Source organism: Plodia interpunctella, chromosome 16, assembly GCF_027563975.2.
Source record: "Plodia interpunctella isolate USDA-ARS_2022_Savannah chromosome 16, ilPloInte3.2, whole genome shotgun sequence".
NCBI lineage: Eukaryota > Metazoa > Arthropoda > Insecta > Lepidoptera > Pyralidae > Plodia > Plodia interpunctella.
The window spans coordinates 3,243,051-3,261,719 of NC_071309.1; the positions used below are offsets into that span (position 1 = coordinate 3,243,051).

Sequence of the window (18,669 nt, forward strand, 5' to 3'; positions counted from 1 at the left end):
TGGTTTCTGAGATCCCCACCCACTCGTAACTGGAAACTCATAACAATCTATTAGTAACTGAGTATTTTTTTATGCAATATGTTTGTGATACGAACTTATTTATGATATACCTGATTCTACCTAAAAGTACTTCAAGCTTCTAATGGTACGAGTACATAAAATATATTTTACAAAAACCGGATATTTTTAAAAGACAAAAAAGTGAATATTTAGTATTACAGAAATTATTTAGAGCACTTCTCATTAGGAAGTAGTTATGAAATGGTATCGTATCATATTCAGTAATACTGTAAATTGACGACGAACCACGTGGTTTCGATCTTAGAAATTTCTATGTGCCATGGATTTCAGCAGTAAAAGTGCTATGTATCGGTTATGAAAACCGTCTAGGAGTGGGTGCGAGACCCTCCATAAGTGAGGCTACTGAAACTAGGCCGCAGGTGTGATGTTTGTTAGAATGACTGACATAATGTTGTAGACTAACAAGACACGAATGCATGTTTAATGTTTGATTCTTTTGTAATAGGTGTCTTATGTGAATTGTGTGTTACTAGAAAAATTTACATGTTCATAATTTTTTTTTGACGAATAAAATAAAACCAGTTTTGATAGTCTTCAATCAAAGCCGCAACCAAATCTGTAACCGAAACGAGATTTTGAGGCCAAATAAAATCTTTCACCTATCATATACTTAGACACGTTAAAAATCTAACAAAACCGGCAGCATTAAACAAAATTATAGTATTCATAGAGATCTCCTAATGATGCAATATAACTTATATTAATTTAAACAAAAGACTATCTATCTTAAAAACTTTTATAGGTAAACTTAATTCCCGCGCCGAATTGCATTGGAACATTAACATAACTTAAATATCAGAAATATATTATCGTAAAATAGCTAGGCAATTATGATATACCGCCATAACAGCGCCTGAATGCGATTAAGTGCAGCATTGCAGAAGCCGTACAGAACATAAGGCCCGCTCGATGCACAGAGATTAGTGTTGTCAGAATAAGCCCGTGTGAGCTCGAGCTAGGCTCTCGAGTCCGTAAATTGATATCCAAATAATAAAAACGCATCGTAAATTCCTCTAAAAATGTTCTCTAATTTGATGTTAACTTTACCGTGCGGAGAAAAAGCCAAATTTGTCTAAATGTCACCGGTGCCCCAGTTAAAATTAACATCAAAGTTGACGGTGCAACTCACCTTAAGCATTTATACAGAAATTAGACTTAGTTTATATTACACTCAGATTGACAAAAGATAAAATATTTTTCAGAAGTATTTTAACTATTGCTATATTATTAAATATTAAAAAATATTTTCTTCTAAAAAAACAGGATTAGAGCCACTGGATTAAGTAACTCGAGTCTTTGTCAAGCACTAGCCGGGAGTCACTTTAAGAGATATAAGATTATTGGAGAAATGCTGTTTAAACTAATGCCATTTTTCCAGTTTATTCAATGTGCGTTTACAATAGTGCATTCAGATTTTTCATTTAGTCAATGGGAATGGTTTTTACTTTTTGTTTCTACTTTTTTTATATATAATTATTTCCGTAGATGTTGTCAAAATTGTAAAAAATCATAACTATAAACAATACAAATGTTCATGGGTATTACTATAAGTAGGTATATGAGCTGGCGCATGGGTTGTCCAACTGCCTGAATGTCTAAATGAAATTGCAAATTAGACTTATGTCAAATTATCTTGTACGATATAGCAAATATTCCCCTGATTTATTAACCCTGAGATAGGATATAAACGTTTATTGTATTTATTTAAAACAAATTAATTTAGAAGTATTTGTTAGATAATGAATGGCCTTCGTGGCTTTCCTTTTCATGGATCAGCTGAAAGAAAAAGCAAGGGTCGTATCGTAAAGTGAGGTAAAATCAATGGCAGAGGATAGATGTAAATGGAGGCTACTACACTGACAAGAACAACGATCATAAATCCACGTCGTGTGTTATATACTTTTCAGTCTGTGTGATTTGCTTTCATATTATGTAAGGCAGAGTTCGCAAAACGAAATACTGTCAAATTTGATTACGACAAACCAACGCGCCCGATGTGGAAATATTAAATTTACGATATAGTAGGAAAATTGAAAGGGATGTTATTAAAATACGCCAGGTGCGCGGCACTGCCGATATCAATTCTAGTGCAAAATGATTTTAAAATCTATGACATACCTATTTATATTTAGGGTAAGTTGCACTGTCACCTTTGACGTTAAATTCAACGTGAGCTTCTGCTCACGTTAAATTTAACGTCAAAGGTAAAGGTAAGGTAACTATAATTTTGTGCACGTTTTAAAAAATACACATATCCAGAAGTAAAATAACTTCGTAATAAGTAATAAATATTGATTAATAAATTTTATTATTGTGCTTGTCAATTCTGCATCAAAATCAAGATAACTTAATAAAAAGAAACCTAAATGACAGTGTTTTCAGCTAAGTATCATTTCCATTCAGTCGTAAAGTGAATTTAGAGCGCATTACCCAAATGTACTGTACCTGTTTGCTAATGGACGGACTGGGACTATTATGCGTGTATGTATATGTAAAGTGCTGAATAGCAGTTTATCCAACTGATTTGCTGGTTTTACACGCTAAAACTGTTTCGTTGGATTCGGTGTTTGACAGGCTCACACTTGGCACGTTTTATTATATACTTTAACACGAATCCCGTGACACAATTTTTAAGTAATTCATAAGATATTTTTAATAACTGTGTTATTATAATATTATATAACACAGTTATTAAAATAAATCTTATTAATTATTTAAAACATTTTCGACACGCCATTGTAAAAATGTTGTATGTCCACAAGTGTCAAGTATTTTTAAAGGTTATATACTTGTTAAATAACAGAATAAGGATATATTGAAAATAAATAAAATAAACGACGACAGCCGGGTGCATTTTATGGTAATCTGATCGAACGGAACACCTGACGACGAGACGAGACAAGACGGATTTTAATCAAGCATTTATTACCAAGTTACCGTCAGCTATTTACCAATACTCCGCTCCTAAGTAAATTAGACTCTTAGCAAAATGTCCGACGTAAATTCAGACTATTGTCTGTGTAATGATGAGCGTGTGAATCACACGATGGTTCGTGTTAGTCCCTATTCACCACTATTTCAACTTATAGTTAACCTTATGTCTGCTATTATACTAGATATTTAGGGGTCTGTACGAAGTACTAAGGTTAAAGGGAATATTATATGCCTCTGCGTGACGTGCGTAACGACAGACATGTCGTTCCATCAAAAAGCTTCATTTCGCGGACAATAATGGTTAACACTTAATTTTTTCTTATTGTACTTAGTACTTATCAGAAAGAAATGTTTAAATATTCAACAATACGCGTAGTGCCGCGCTAAAAATTAATTTACCGTAGGAACTCTTTTGTATTAGTACACATTATTAAGCATAACGAGGACCGTGTGAAGTGGAGAAAAAAAGTAGGAAAGCTGAGCTTTGATGCTTTACGGCTGCAGAAGAAACCGGGAAGACGTTCAAATAAAATACAGAAATTACTACGCATTTATTATAATATTATATAACACAGTTATTAAAATAAATCTTATTAATTATTTAAATGTTTTGCTATAATTATACTTATTTACAGTCTAAATATCAGTTCAAAATACGCATAACTCTTCCTTTGTGCTGTTGGTTAGAAAATTAAGGGAATATTTCATGGTGAGCATAAAGAGCATTTGAATTATGATCGTGAAAACGGCGAACGACTGCGATTGTATGAGTTCAGTAAGAAAAACTGGTCAAGAGTGAGTCGGGCTTGCAAACAAAGGGTTCCGTGCCGCCTAATAAATTACTAACTGTCTAATAACATTAATTACTACATATAACTCCGTAAAAAATATACAGTCAAATAAAATATTCAGTCAAAAAGTCTTCCACGAGTTGTACCTGACTCAAATTAACCTTTAGTAAATATATTAAGGATAAAATATGTATGACACAAAGACAAACACATCGGAAAATACATTAGATCATTTTTAAGACGATATTTGCCCGCATTCTAGTGCCACCGCATTCTTATAAGTTTCCTTTGTTTCTTTATGAAAACTAAAAATTAAACTTCTTGGACGCTTATAGCGTTTCGATAGACTATCGATAGTTTGAGAAAAAGCAATAGTATCGATAGTAAATAATAAATAATAATAAAATATATTATATATATCGATTGTGCCTATCGATAGTATAGCCTTTTTGGATTGAAACTGTCGATAGTTCGGTAATAGCCGATATAGACTATCAGAACGACCTATTTTTTGGTCAAGATTAGCTAAAAAAATAAAGATGGCCGACTAGGGTCCCATTGGTTTTGGGGTACGGACCCCTAAAAAATCACATTATGCAATATTTGGAGCAAGCCACCACCTGCCTCACTCGTTACTCGGTTATTGCTGAAAGAATCCAGTTAAATGCTGCCATTAAGAGCTACAGTTGGTAAGGTTTTGCTTGGTCTATTAAGCTTTATTACACAAGCGAGCATTCAGGATATGTTGTCCCATTAAACATCTAAACATTGCGACGAGGACTCTTATGAACTTGCAAAAAAATATACATATAGCGAAAAATTGTTGTATAGATACGATGGCGTTTTGGCTCAATGTAAAATGAACATTATGTTATATTTAATTAAAGTCCCTTTTCGATACGGTGAAAAAATAAGTATCAAATATTTCATCTGCGACATAGTTAAGCTATGTATGGTACATAATAAAGTTTGTTCCTTTTCCAAAACATAGACGAATAACGACAAATATACATTAAAATAAAATAAATAAAGAACTAAATGCAATGGCAATGTACAAACAAAAATGGCTGAAGTAAAAGTGGGAATCGCAAAGTATTCATTGCAATCTTGACCGTTGTTATTCCATAATAAATGATAGTACATAGAATATGTATATGGTTCTTGTGTACCTTAATGATACGAGTTGGAGCACTTCGGAAGATAGATAGAGCTAGTGCAAGTTGCCACGTAATCGCCTAACCGCTTTGCCTATACCTAAGTAACTAATCAATTATCCAACAAATAACAGTTTAATTCTAGTTTTATATTTAATTATTTCTTTCATCTTTATTGTACAAAAATAATAGAAGAATTAATTGCTTAAAGCATTATTAACAAATTATTCTAATTCATAATGTTACAAGTTTGTTCAAATGATATTAACAGTGATACCACTGGAATAAATGCGTAGTAGTTTCTGTATTTTATTTGAACGTTTTCCCGGTTTCTTCTGCAGCCGTAAAGCATCAAAGCCCAGGGGCCGCTTTCCTACTTTTTTTCTCCACTTCACACGGTCCTCGTTATGCTTAATAATGTGTACTAATACAAAATAGTTCCTACGGTAAATTAATTTTTAGCGCGGTACTACGCGTATTGTTGAATTTTTAAACATTTTTTTCTGATAAGTGCTAAGTACAATAAGAAAAAATTAAGTGTTTACCATTATTGTCCGCGAAATGAAGCTTTTTGATGGAACGACAGATAGCAGAAGCATATAATATTCCCTTTTACCTTATGAGTACAGACCCCTAAATATCTAGTATAATAGCAGACATAAGGTTAACTATAAGTTGAAATAGTGGTGAATAGGGACTAACACGAACCATCGTGTGATTCACACGCTCATCATTACACAAACAATAGTCTGAATTTACGTCGGACATTTTGCTAAGAGTCTAATTTACTTACGAGCGGAGTATTGGTAAATAGCTGACGGTAACTTGGTAATAAATGCTTGATTAAAATCCGTCTTGTCTCGTCTCGTCGTCAGGTGTTCCGTTCGATCAGATTACCATAAAATGCACCCGGCTGTCGTCGTTTATTTTATTTATTTTCAATATATTCTTATTCTGTTATTTAACAAGTATATAACCTTTAAAAATACTTGACAATTGTGGACATACAACATTTTTACAATGGCGTGTCGAAAATGTTTTTTATTCCTCGTGTTCACACTGAACGATGTGAGCAATTAAAACTTTATGTTTGGGGTCACCTTACTAGTGTGGGGAATATAATTAAGTACACAGCTGAAAGCTACAAACTACTGACAGTCATTTAAATGGAATCACAACCATCCCATGGTTGTGATCTACATGATGGGTCGTCATGGCCATGTAAATTTTTCATTACCTTATACGTAAAGCCAGCGCCCTTATCGTAACGAGATTAAAATAACTAATGATGAATTTCATATTACAACCAAGTCTGGGATAAAAAAAATAATGTACATTTCCTTTGAAATTATAACAACTCAAAACTTTAAGCAACAACGCGAACAATGATATGTAAATTTGTTGTAGATTTTCCACAAACTATCACAGTATTTTGCATATTCTAAAAATGTTCCATTCCCAAGGCAATGTGAGTGTAAGGGGCAATACGCCGCTCGACCCACAAAACTAATTTATATCTATCGAGCGAAACTCGGCCCCGGCTCTGTATGTATCCATAAAACTATTAAACTATCACAAAGTAAAGCCATGTATTCACAGAGTTTAATTTTTATGGCAGTTTTAAAATATCAACAATAGCGGCCAAAACTTAATAAATTATATACCTAAACCTACCTCAGGAATCACACTATTTATTGGTGAAAACCACATGAAAATCAGCGCATTACTTTTTAAGGTTATCGTGACAGACATATAGACGCGGCAAAGGACTTTGTTTTATAATATGTAAGGTTATTGACTTTTGACGAAGCTTGTAGCGGCCGATGTTCAATACAAAGCATGTGGCGGATTTATGTCTGCCGAAGCGTGGTGCGTACTTTCCGCGTTTCTTAAATTTATATTATAGGTAATTATCTAAGTTCAAAAAACGAATGTCGTATAATTTATTTGTAGAGGTTACAAATAATAATAATTATATAATTATATAATTAAATATAATAATAATAAAAAAAGTAATATAATTTATTTGTAGAGGTTACAAAGAATGTCGTTGCGTGTGATACATACATACACGTCCACGCAATAACGCCGAAGGTGCTCTTAAATAAATAATGAAGAGGTTACACGTGAATTTGAAAACACACACACACAGTTACTGGAGTACAAGAAGTGTAACATGTAAATATTCGAAAATGTACCGCTTTCATTAAAAATTAAAAAGTTAATCTTTTTAATGAATATTGCGAGTTCGATGATACTTCTAACTGTTATCTTAGATGTAGTGAAAAGTCCAATAAGTAAACTTGTGTATACTCACCCTTAGACTCTGCTACTTACACTAATACAACACGTGCAATTAGGCAACGCCCACATGACCAAATAAAATGAAATTATTGAAGATGATCATTCATCATTCACTAGGGAGTTATTCTGAAATTGATAGCACACTGCAACTTGATATTTGAATAATTGTTGTTATACTAATAACGTGTCCTTGCGTACATAAGAATAGCAGCAAAACAATGAATGTTACATGCATGTTGACAATAATGACAAAATATTGTATGTCTCTTAGCTTATCCAAGTGTGGCTTGGCCGTTTTAGATTTCATAGGTATTCGTTTGTCTAATTTCTAGAGTAACGAAACGGCCAAGCTACACGATTTAACTAGAATGTAAAGTATGTGAAGTTAGGTCTGGTAAAGTTAGGGCGCATATATCAAGAATCTTGGCTCTACATGAGATCTGACCACTTTTTCATACATTTCGACTAAAATGTAGAGTTTGTGAAGCAAACTAGACTCGTCTTGGCAACATTTTTACATGAAAATACTTTTGGTGAGATTCTATTATACAGAAAATAGGGCCAGCACAGCAAATAATGTTTACTTTTACTTTACTTTATACCAACCTAATCATGTTTAATTTAAATTTAAATTTATTGACGTTAATAATTACATTTGACTAGTTTTTCAGGCGCAAGTGGAGAAGCGGCTCAAACCTTACGGTAATTCAAACCTTTCAACCAGAAATATAACTAAATACGTCAAATCAATTAGGTATTTCGTGAAGATATAACTCCTAACTCTCCCTCTATGATCCGATAAACCGATAATTGAGAACGGAGTGAGACAAAGAAGTTAATTATCGAATTCGTTCGTGTGACTCGGACCTATTTCAACGGAAAAATGCGATATGACAGCTAATAAAACTCATAATATCTGGGAGCGGCCAACAAATGGTGCGTTTACCCGACTCAAGGCGAAATGATTGCTGATTCTGACGGCTACCGGGGCGCGACAGAGGAATCAACACCAATACAATAAAATACAATAATATTCGATTATACGACGTCATTCACATTTCAGTTTCGAGATATAATTCCTGACTTTCAGAATTAATTTGGTGTTGCGTACGCAATATACGTTTCGTCCCACGGGTATTGCGTGCACTGAGTCATAAATTGGACGCCTTTGTATGGTGGAATTGGTTTTTCTGAAACTTTGCAAGAAGAATTTAAATTCTTGCTAAATATTAATAAATCGGGACATAGTGTTCTCTTTTCAAATTGAAAAGATAAATTGCATTTTTAAATTCTTTTTGACATTTTTTTATAATAACAATCAGTAACACTGATTCATTTAATGACAGTTATATTTATATTACAGTTATATTTAGATTGATAAAATAGCATATTCCAATTAAGCTTCAAATGCTGCGAATAAATAATTCAAATGCAGTCCATTACGCCGAATATTTAATAACGTAGGCTAAATGTTTGCAAACATTTTATTTTCAAAATTATTAAGTCATTTCGGAGTAATAGCATAAAATAAATTATTAACCAAAAATAATGTTATCATATTTTTTTTCCTATAACATATTTATATACAATAAAATTAAATGCTCGTTCATAAACTCCATATTACCAAATTTAAAAAGATTTTTTATAAATGAAGTTAAAAATGGCTAGTACCTATATTTATTTACATATTAATACGTATATTAATATTTACGTATTAAATTCATTTAAAAGTACTTAGTTGGTGAGTTGGTGATTGCGTAATAAACCACCGTAGGTCTTGGGTTCGACGGTCAAAATGAAAAAAAAAATTTGTTTTTCTATAATATGTATTTGTTTGCAAATATAGTATTTTTGACTTAGTTTCCTATGATATAACTCTCGAACTTATTATATATATACTATTTATAATAAATATGTTATATTACATCTCTCATATTCGGTAAGTAGGTCCTTATAACCCCAAATGGGGCTTGTAGGTGACCAATTAGCGCTCTAGGGTAATAATGTAGCTAGAAAAGCCTTAGGGCGGTAAGTAATTTAAAAAAAAACACTTCACTCTTTCAAAAAGTTCGCGTACATCTAACCTTCATACTAGCAATAGACATCATGCATTCACCCCCAATGACCAAAGAGGTGGTTTCGCTATTCAGCCTTATCTTCATATAAATATACTAATAGTTATCAATTCTAAATAGGTATCGAACGGCGAAGCTCAATTCCGTTCTTGAAAAAAAAAATTAAAAGTTCTTGGTTCCTTTTAATGAAAAAAGGCGGGACTAGAAAACTTTTACTTTAAATACCTATTGTTTGTTTTTGTGTTCTTTTTTATAATTACGTTTTTTTCTACTTACCTCACAATCGAGATGTAAAGCAGAGTAGTTAGCTCGGGTGTAAGCATCAAGCTCGCTGCGCTCGTGCGTCTAAATATCTAGGACTGCAATTGATGCCTTACAGCCCTTGGCTACTAATCTACTATTATTAATGTAGTAACAAACATGCTTACCTAACATTAGTTGGATTACTAGGTTAAATATGTGCTAATTAAATACATATACGACAAGAAAAAGATGGAAAAGACTGAACAGGAAGAAAAAAGTGAGAACCATTAGTCAAGCCGGGTTATGCTATAGCAAAGAATTCATAAATTTTAGTAATAAGTGGCATTTTAGTTTCAATAAAATATCGTTCCATGACTAGAAACAGTAGATAATCTCAAACGCTGTTACACAAATAAGCTCTAAAATGTCGTCAATCATTACATGACAGCATTGATGGCAACATGTAATGGAGGTTTGTAATAAGTGACATTGCATGCATCAGCACGTTCCTGCAAATGCTGGAGCTACGTTCGGAAACATAACTGAGCTGGGAATTTTGAATTCTGAAATCTGATTTCTGAACACGTTGCTCACGAAATGTACGATAATTTAGGCCTCGTTCACACGAAAATTCTACTAGGTAAAGCGTACACAAACCTGTAATTCATTGTTTAGTCGTCAATATTGCGCATAGAGAGCCATAGACTGAATTGTAATGCAGTAGGCTGTACTGAAACAAGCGATGAAAGAATTTATAACACCCAACGAGTGAGTTTGAAATTCGTACTTCCGAGTTTCCCTTATAAGTATTATTGTTACGTTAATATTTATAGTCTGCATTCGTTAACGTGGTAAATAAAAATTAATTTAATTATTGTAAACTTGACGTAAGTTATGAGTAACACTGTTACTTTAAGCTAAAGTATTGCAGGTCAATATCGCACTTTTAAAAAAATAGCATTGACAGAACGGAACAAAACATACTTTAACTTAAATACTTTATTTACCAACAGAATAATAGTTTTATAGATACATTTAGGTAGTATTTATCAAATTCTTTTTTTATCAATGACAGAGATAGGTATGTACCTAGTAAATGTCCCAGCAATTTTCCAAGAATTTTCCAACGAAAACTATAATAGTATTTCAATTTTCTGTCAAAATTTCGAATATCGATTTCCTGAAACAAAGGTCGTCCGCACACGAACGCCAATCCTGACGGAACATGATCGCCCGTCGGCGGCACAATGGCTGCACGTTACTGACTCGATAACTTTACAATAACTTAACTTTATTATCTCCTCTGTTCATCAGCTGAACATTGTTTTCTTTGCGTATTTGGATAGCTCAAATTACGTTCACGCTTGGCCTGGAAGGGGGCATACACAATAAGTTAGCTTTTTGATGTTGTCAAGATGTAGGTAGGGTATGCGTGCCAATGGTCTGACTACTTGGGCTAAGGAAAAAATAGGGCAAACACGCTAATCTGAGAGATTGAGAGACTCAAGAAGAAAGAGAAAAAAACTCAATCTAGGCAAAAAAAACTCCTCCCATAGAAGGAGATGAAGATTTATTTACTTATTTACTATTAGGCATTAAGTTGATCGTCAAATATTTACTTAAAACTATGTCTACTGCTTCTAGTTGTATCATTAATGGTTCAAATGGGTCCAATTCGATGTCAGTTATACTCAGGCAGGCTATAAAACATAAGTTTATTAGTTCTCATTACTTACGGTAATTGCTGTAATCGTCTGAAAGCAATGACGTCATCTATCGGTGGATCGCTATCTGCATGTGCAGCAAAACATTTACCAACATGCAAATTTATTCAAATGTGAACTAATGCTCTAAATGAGGACTCGCTTTATGTTTTAGTTTTGGTAATAATGTTAGTTAGGTATATGATTTATATTGGTAGATAAATCCATTAACAATTGCTATAGCCTTAATGTTTTAACTATTGTCTAGACTACTTAGCCTACCTAGCCGATGGACGGGCAAGTCACAGATATAAAAACGTTATATTGAAGGACCAAGTGCATTTAATCTAGCATTTGATATTCTTACGAAGAAATGTAGGATGGCAGATCGATTGACGAGACCTGCAAACGGTCTGATTAAAGAAATTCCCATAGGAGTGAAGACCGGGGCGCAGATAATATTTGATCTGTTCAGTATTAAAGCAATTATACTGTCTGCCAAAGAGGTCCATTGGAACATAAACCTTAGCCGCACATCGATACTGAGAGGGCGCCGGAGCGACGCGCCGCCTCGACGCCGCAACTAGGGTGAATCCCATGACCCCATTAGGTTTGTTCTCTAGCTTCCAAGGCCTAGAATTATCCTTTGACTACAGGTCGATACACAATCGACAAATGTTATGATGTTTTATACTATTATACGCATTTCAATGCCCTGTTATAGGTGGCTTATGAAAGCCACGACAAGCTATGAAGCTTGTCGACCGCTGCGGCCGCGCTGTCATTACAATTATTCAAATGTTAACAAAGACAAGAATTAAATTTATTATCTGACTTTAAAATAATTAATCTGTTCTGTGGCAATGTCAATTTTATGAATGAATAGATGCTGCCTGGGACTTTGCTCCCGAGGGAATTTTGAGATAAAATATAGCCTATAGCAATATATTTGATAATATACCTTTCTAATGGTGAATTATTTTTTGAAATCGATTCGATAGTTTCGGAGATTACCCGCATCAAACATACAAACTCACAAACGCTTACCTCTTTATAATAATAGTATAGATTGATTTTGGAAATAATTCCTTCGTCAAAAAAATTTGACAGATCGAATGTAAGCGCAGGCGCAGCGGTCGAAACGCACTGAGAACCTCAATATGCACTGTCATAATAGAGAATTATTGAAAAAAATTACCAGAGTTGCGTTATGATTTTGCTACGAAGAAATAGCTCATAAGGATTGTAGGCTATCGATAATTCTACCTGGAACACCTACTGAGGAGAGGACATAACGCACAGTATCATCATCATCATAGTCGTATTCCTCGTGGCCACGTCTACGGGTCGTGACCACCAGCAGCTAGGCTCTCTTGACTAGTGCCTTCCATGCAATATGATTTTAGACACAGTATTAGTACCTATAAAAATCCTTAAATCTATCGTTTCTCCCTTCACTTTATGCTCCCGCAAATAAATCCTAATTCCCTGAGCCCATTAAACCTTAAAAGCACATAGACAGCAGTCTATAGACTAAGTTTGTAGACCTTGAATTCTCAAACTGTTTGCGTACTGGTGACCTACAAAAGAGTTTCCCTGTGACGTCACGGGCAAGGCGCCGTCTCGTCGCGACAGTGAGTCGCCTGGCTCACACATCAGTGAGCTAACCCCGCTATGCACCAAAAATGCCAGTTGCCAAATGGGGATCTAGGTCTTGCCTCCAGACTTTGAACTAGCGTTTATTATGGACACTACACTTAAGAGTGGTTTTCATAATAATCCGAGCTAATATTATAAATGCGAAAGTACGTTGGTTTGTTACCCTTCACGGTTTAAATTCAAATTCAAATCATTTATTCAGAAATTAGACCTTCACACGCACTTATTCTCGTCAATTTTTACATTTATAGTTATTTCTCACAAGCTACAAACTACTGACATTTCGGAACGACCACTGCTGAGAAGAAATGCAGAAAGAAACTCATTTGAACAGTGTTGGTCCCTATCATGCCAGATCGGCTTACCATTATTATTTCTTACAATATTTTTTTTTCTAATAATATATAAAAGTACATAATGTACACAGTCAAAAGGTATATCAAAACAGGTTATGATTGTGATCCGAGTGCTGATTATAATATGTAATTATGAAGTCATGGGAATCGAGTTTGTCATACTCACTCAAATGGTCAATCTGGTAGTGGCGTCGTGGGCCGGGTCGTGAGGTTCCCTCTAGTATGGTTGAGCTACGCGATGGCTGACCCATGCGTCAACTCGTGAACGGGTGCTGCCAGAGGGAACTGGTCATCTCGTTTCTCATATATTTTTATGTAAGTTAATTGTGTTTCACAGTATAATTCAGACACGTGATCACAAATCACGTACATATTTTACAAATAAAATTTAAATGTCACAGTATATGAATTATTATAATAAAAATAAAAATTATGAATAAAATAATAAAAAACAGTAAAATAAAAATTAGGAGATCACGTGTGGAGTGGCAAAGTTGTCGGGAGGAGGAGAGATCAAATATCTATGGTTCAACTAATATTTTGAAAATTTTCATAATATTTTGAAAATTTTCATACATGTAATTTTAAGTAAGGAGACGGACATGGGTTATTTTTCATTTCGGAAAAATAATTCCTCCCGTAGGAAATCCACGAGGGCGAAGCCGCGGCCAATAGCTAAAGCAATTAAATGTACTGTATTTATAGACTCTCGTACAGTAACTAACTATACTACAGTTTATAAAGACAGTATTGACCGTACTATACCAAATCTAAGTATATTAATAATCCAACCCCTCCCTCCCTAAATTAATGTCAATACAATCCCATATTGACGCGGTCTACCCATACCCACGACCGACCTTCATACCAGTGTGAAAATCATTTTAGAAGAGAAGAATTATCTACTCTAGAATAATTTTCACACTGTCTGTCGATTACCCATGTCGCATAGCGTATAAGCAATAAGTTTTTATACTGTGACGATTTGGAGAATTCAAAATCTTTTCCTATCGCCAAGGAAATGTAGGCAAATAAAATGTGATACAATTATTTCGCTTCGTGAAGCTGCAATGAAATGGTTTGACAGCTTTTCTTGACCCTTATTCAATATTTATTCCTATTTATATTCTTAGCTAAAATGATTTTTGTTTTGAATATCGTGTTGCTTTTATTTATAATGAGGATGAATTTGATGTTGAATAATGTTTATGGAAAACTAAAACTTGTAAAATGAAACTATAGTCTCCGATACGCCGTTAAATTACAAACTCGTAGTTCTTTCTGACGCTGAAAAGGAAAAAGTTAAAAAAAACTGAGCTTTTGTTTGTCGTCTCAGGCAAAGGATTAACTAGAAGCTCCTAATTAGGAAAAAGCTTCGCGAATTTATCTAAGTTTAATAATGAAAAATTCTACTTTTTGAGTTTTAAGCGAATAATTACACAGATTTATAATGAATTTGTCGACGAAAATGAAGTAAAATGGATTATTTAAATCTGCCAGATTTTTCAATTTACAATTCGTAGGATTCGCTACTTTTAAAGATTATTTTTAAGTCCTTTCGAAAATTTTAATTATCGCCGGTGAATTCATTTCTAAACAATTTTTAATTTCACATTTGATTTTAACATTTTAAAATATGATTCTTGAGAAATAGAAAAGATTAAATAAATCATTGATTGATAACTATTCTTTCCTTACCGGTCCACAGACAAGTTTAAAAAAAAATTAAACTGTTTTGTAAATAATACAAAACAGTGTCAAGTTTTTTATAAAAATTTCATTTTTGCTACAAGCTTTTATTGTCGTCAGAGAGATCTTATGGCATTTAACGCTTGACAAAAACCCATGTCCTTACTGTAAGCCTGCTGTTAGGAGATCCCTCATTGGGAGCCGATCCCGGATGCACCATCACAGGTCATGCTTATCATAATAATGCATTGTAATGGACAATGACTTGCAAGATTAGATTACAGACAGACAAGCAAACATCGGTAAAGGTGAAACTAAAAATACAAGCTTGTAAAAATGTCTACCTTATGCTAGAAGTTAGTTACTTATTGCACATGTTCTACTAACTGCAACTTTTCCTTCCATCGTATACTTCAAATGCTGAAAATAAAATAGCTTTTTTATATGAGTAGTATTAAATGCGATCAGTTAGGAAGTGCGGTGAAGAAGTCGCCCCAACAGCTAAAACTAGCTAAAACTTTATATTACAACCTGTGTTGAGGCATCAACTTATCCAATAAGACTACAACAAGTTTATCCTTCTTCTAATACTCCTTTATTTAAGTACGGATAAGGAAAGGGTGACCTGACAGGCTTCGTAAGCGATGATAGAATTACGTGCGTTATCTGATATGCTAATTTTAATTGTAATTAAACTGTTCACGATAAAGGCTATTTTTTAACACCAGAAAGAGTTAAAGTTACAAGTTAAAATTGTATATCTGTCCGTGGCATCGTAACAGCCAAAGGGCTGTACCGATTATGATCTAGTTTTTTTTATTTGAAAGAGAATTAAATCGAGAGTTTTCTTTAACATAGTTAATGTTTGCAAAATGCTAATGCAAAAAACAAACTGAGGTCTATGCTCCCAACTTCAGGTTCCGGGGTTTCTTAAAGTATCAATTAATTTTTTTATTTAAATTAAAGGTGGCGAATTAACTACAGCACCAAATTAAAAATAATACGGTGAAACGATGTTTAAAAATTCTTACTTGACATTTTTCAAGTGCATTATTTTGCACAACTCGATAAAGACTTCTTTGTATGTCAAGTATCCAGTAGTATACAATATAGTAAGGTACTTGTGTCACAAAACAGGATTTTAATTGTTATTTTAAGATTCAATCAAAATTGTTTTTTTAATTGTGAAAGTTAGTAGTAGACTTTTACTCCTTCACCTTCCTGGACGAATTTAGAAAATTTCATTCGCCAATACAATATACGAATAGCCTAGATTAGCCATTTATTGTATAGCATTTGATTCATCCTTTTTTTCCTTTGATTGTGTTTTGAAGTAGCTCTTGGTCTTCTTTTAAATCCTTATCCTTAATACTTATTATAAAAAAAATCCTCTGCCGTGTCTGTCTGTCTTTTAGCGATAAACTCAAAAACGACTTCATGGATTTACATGCGGTTTTCGCTAATAGATACTGTGATTGCTGAGGAAGGTTTGGGTGTCTAATTTATCAACTTTTTACACAAGCGAAGCCGAAATGGGCCGGTAGAAAATTAATAAAATATCACAAGGTATGCTTTTGAACTTGATATAGTACTATGGGATCATTGCTCGAGGCTGTGAGCCTATATGTGCTATAAGATGGGACGTTAGAGCTTATCCGAGCACAATAGGGTTTGCCACATAGTTAAGCTTAGTAAAATACATTAAACCTTGCAATCATGGTTAGTAGACTAGCAATAGGATAATATTATATTTTTAATAATATATATTTTAATATACTCGTATTAAGAGAAATCACACAGATTGAGCTAGCTCAAAGTAAGTTCGAGACTTGTGTTATGGGATAGTAATTCAACGATGCTATATTTTATAACAAATACTTAGGTATATAGATAAACATCCAGGACCGGGCCAATCAGAAAAAGATCATTGTCCTTCATTACCCGACCGGGAATCGAACCCCGGACCTCTCGGTTCAAAGGCAAGCACTTTACCACTGCGCCACCGAGGTCGTCAAATATATAATGACTATCGTATATGCTTTATGTACCTATAGATTTAGCTAAGATGATCGTGTGGTCTAGAGTAGCAACACTCCATATCCTCCCATGGATCTCGTACGAGGCGACTAAGGAACAAGGCAGCTGAGAGGCAAAAACTAGCATTCCCGAAAAGGGCTGACGTTATGCGGTCGGCTGGTTGTTAAATCATAGCCGAATCTTCAACACTTGATAATGTTTCTTACGCTAACCCTGGACGTCACACCTGGTACACGCGAGTATGAGATAGAGCCTAAGCAACTGATTGGTAATAAGTAACAGTACTCCCAAAGAGGTTTGACGGTCAGGCTATCGGTCGAAAATTTACAGTCAACCATAAAAAAAAATTAAATTATTTTTTACGCAGACACCGGGTTTTGAGGCGTCACGGTTCAGATTGCAAAGAGGAATACGCAAGGAAGATAGAAAGTAAAACTAGAAAGAAATAGTGTGTTCTATTTCACGAATAACGATATAAACATAGGGTGGGTTGTGTCGTCAACTTTGCCGTTAACTTTAACGTGTGCAAAAAACGCAAATTACCCCATTTTGTCTAAATATCAGCGGCGCGCCGGTTAAAGTCAACGTAAAATTTGTCGGTGCAACACAGCCATAGTCTTCATAATGTGAAGCCTTTCAGTTTCGGATTACGAAGTCTTTGTCATTAGGTACTTACTATAAATACAAATAATGTCTACGCCGTGGTTTGAACTTATGTTGTCTCATTGCTGTACAAAGAACTCAAAAAAAATATTAAAGATTAGATAGGTACTTTGTTTATATTATATTTGTTCCTACGTAGTACTGTAAACGTGAAGAGTTTTTCGTGTTTCGACTTAGGTATTTGTTTTGTTTAATCTCATGCTGTTTCGTGACACATGTCTTGTCTAATCTAGATACAAAAATAATAACTATAAAATACAAATAAAATAATAACAAAGCAAGAGTGTTTAGATTATTAGATTAGATTCTTATAGTTGGTGTTGAGATATGGTATCTATTATATCTATAATATGTTATCTTTATCAATATCAATACGTATAAAAAACAGTAGACACAAATGTCAGTACATTGAATATATTTACATAAAAACAAAATTAGGCAATAGAATCATAGTAATAGAGAAAGAATTTGAATAAAAGAAAATTGTCTGTTTGTCTGTATGTCCGTACGTCTGTTTGTAGATGCTAATCTCTGGAACTACTGAACGGATTCGAATAAAACTTTTGTTATATAAGCTATTAAGCCTGAGCAACATATAGGGTATAAATCATTTCGAAAACTGAAACACCTGATGGACTATGATGGTCCAGCTAAACTATAGGAAATATAGAAATGGCGCCTTAACAGAAGTTGTTCATGCTGATGAGCATTTTTTGTTGAAGTAGAGTCATGATGGCCCAGACCCTAAACTATAGGTAATATAATATTAACGCCTTAACAAATATTTTCCAGTCCAAGTTCCAAGATACTCATCAGAGTATCTTCTGTATAGGTATCGTTACGCTTTGTCTGTACAGTTAAATTTATTTCCATAACATTGTGTTTATAAATATTTAAAACATCGAAGATCTGGCACATCTCATATGGAATTCATAGAGATTAGCTAGATAAACTGTTCAGCATAAAGTTTTCCATTTATT

The 18,669-nt window shown here is 33.8% G+C and overlaps 1 protein-coding gene across 1 annotated transcript in view; it reads right to left on the bottom strand.

The window, feature by feature from the left end:
- LOC128676778 (neural cell adhesion molecule 1-like) overlaps nucleotides 1-18,669 on the bottom strand; it is a 67,722-nt gene that overhangs the window by 39,483 nt on the left and 9,570 nt on the right. The window lies entirely within an intron of this gene.